This window comes from Ctenocephalides felis, unplaced genomic scaffold (assembly GCF_003426905.1).
Source record: "Ctenocephalides felis isolate EL2017-DRISC unplaced genomic scaffold, ASM342690v1 CF-g0.4_SCAFFOLD_03572, whole genome shotgun sequence".
Classification (NCBI taxonomy): domain Eukaryota; kingdom Metazoa; phylum Arthropoda; class Insecta; order Siphonaptera; family Pulicidae; genus Ctenocephalides; species Ctenocephalides felis.
The window spans coordinates 39,177,124-39,179,823 of NW_020539726.1; positions in this window are offsets into that span (position 1 = coordinate 39,177,124).

A 2,700-nucleotide genomic window follows, 5' to 3' on the forward strand; every position below is an offset into this window, starting at 1 on the left:
AATTTTAGATCAAAATAAGTTTGCTCGTCAGTAGAGTCCCTTTTTTAAAGATTCTAGATCGATAATATAGTTTGCTCGTTAGTAGAGTCCCTTCTCTTCAAATTCTAGATCGTAATTAAACTTTGCTCGTTAGTAGAGTCCCTTCTCTTCAAATTCTAGATCGTAATTAAACTTTGCTCTTCAGTAGAGTCCCTTTTTTAATATTCTAGATTGATATTATAGTTTACTCGTCAGTAGAGTCCCCTTTTCCAAAATTCTAGATCAATATCAAAATTTACTCGTCAATAGAGTCCCTTTTTCCAAAATTTTAGATCAATATCAAAGTTTGCACGTCAGTAGAGTCCCTTTTCTTTAAATTCTAGATAAATATTAAAGTTAGCTTGTCAGTAGAGTTCCCTTTTCTCATTTTGTTTACGTTTGCTCGTCAGTAGAGTCCCTTTTTATAAATAACCCAAGAAAAAAAGACTCCCAAAAAAGATTTCCAAGAAAAAAAATCCAAGAAGAAAAAATGCAAGACAAAAATGTTTCCAAGACAAAAATGTTGCCAAGAAAAAAATATTGCCAAGAAAAAAATATTGCCAAGAAAAAATGTCTCCAAGAAAAAATTGTCTCCAAGAAAAAATTGTCTCCAAGAAAAAATGTCTCCAAGAAAAAAATATCTCCAAGAAAAAATTGTCTCCAAGAAAAAATTGTCTCCAAGAAAAAATTGTCTCCAAGAAAAAATTGTTTCCAAGAAAAAATTGTCTCCAAGAAAAAATGTTTCCAAAAAAATAGGACTCCAAGAAAATAGGACTCCAAAAAAATAGGACTCCAAAAAAATAGGACTCCAAGATAAAAGAACTCCAAGATAAAAGAACTCCAAGATAAAAGAACTCCAAGATAAAAGAACTCCAAGAAAACAGGACCCCAAGAAAATAAAAATGTTTCTCAGAAAGAATATGTTCAAGAAAAATGCCTCCAAGACAAAATGCCACCAAGAAAAAATGTCTCCATGTAAAAGGAACCCAAAAAACAACATAAAAATGATTCAAGAAAGGACTACAAGAAAACATGTCTTCAAGGAAATAGTATTCCACAAAAAGAGGACTCTACTGACGCGCAAAAATACGTGTAAACTCACAGAAATAACTCTACTGTAGAATATAAACATGTTCCAAAACAAATTATAAAATTAGAGAAAGAACTCTACTGACAAGCAAATTAAAACTGAACTTGAAAAATTGTTTTTGTAATAATACACTTTGATAAAAAGAACTCTACTGACGAGCAAATTAAATTTCAACCTGAACAAACTTATAAATTATAAAAGGACTTTATTGACTATCAAAAACTCTCAAAACGCTATGTAGTTTAGATAGAAAACCTAACCTAGAAAATGATAAAACATACACGAAGACATATTTTATGTGTAAAACACCAGGCTGCACAGCAACCACATAGCATTTTGACAGTTTAAAGTACCATTTCGCATGAAAAACCCTACATAACATAACCTTGCCATAACACCAGTCTATTTTACAACCTCTATATATTCATTCCTACACTCAGTCTTCCGTTTTACTAAAAACTATTGCAAAGTGTACAATTTTTTTAGAAAGTGTTACGTATATTACTTTACTGTATATGGACGCCATCAAAAATTTCAAAAATCCTAATTAATAAAAAAAAAATCATGGAAGAACGCATCAATTACACAAAAACCTACCACTGTACTATAAATAGCACAGCAGCCCAATCAGCATAATTCATTACCTTTCAATTTTTTATCTTTATCTTAATCCTAACCTCTTCAATATTTGATTCCTGCGTGCAGACAAATCTCATCCGAGAAAGCCCTTTCCTATTGAACAATTCTGAGGATTTGTTGCGGTTCTCCTGCTTCAGCATAAAGACACGAGCCTTCGCTGCAGCTGCAGCATCTGCTGCTGGAATCCTCACTGTGCCTGTCACTTGCATCTTCAGGAGCTGAACAATCCTGGTAGTTGCAGGATGAACCATTCATTTTGGCGTGGTGGTTTGCAATAATCTGAAAAAGGGATAAAGGATTGATTGGCGAATTTTTGAAGTAAAACTTCTTTAGGCGCGACACGGGTGTAAATCCGTACAAATGCAACGAAAACGCCAACGTGAAGTTGAACACTACGACGCTGGTTAGCGCAGCTATCGCAATTATTCGATCTAGTCTGCGAGCAAAACAAAAAATACCAAATGTCAAATCATATGTCAAAAACAAAACAAAATGTGTCGACTTTCACTTGAGTTTTGTATTTAGCTCGTAGTCTCTAAACATTTTTTGAAGTAAAACTTCTTTAGGCGCGACATGGGTTAGCAGTATAATTCGTGAGTTATTAAAAATATCGTTATCGAAAGAATATTTTATCCCGTCCCCCATAAATAATTGTAGTGCAAATGATAGCTTCGGCTATGTATGTTTTGTGTGTGCTCGACTTTGGCTTCAAAGTGACTTAGAAATATCAAATGATGCTCAAAAACAAATTCTTTATGTTATTTTTAATATTGATTCAAATAATCAGGCTGGATGTCAAACTCGTCGAAAGATATTAAATTCGGGTAAAATTCCCACTTTGTGTAAATTTAACGGGTTTGTATTTCCACCTATACCAAATTATCTACCTAAACTAGATACTGTATCTGAAAGGTTAATTTCACCTATTCATAGATCAAGCTATGTGCAGGGCT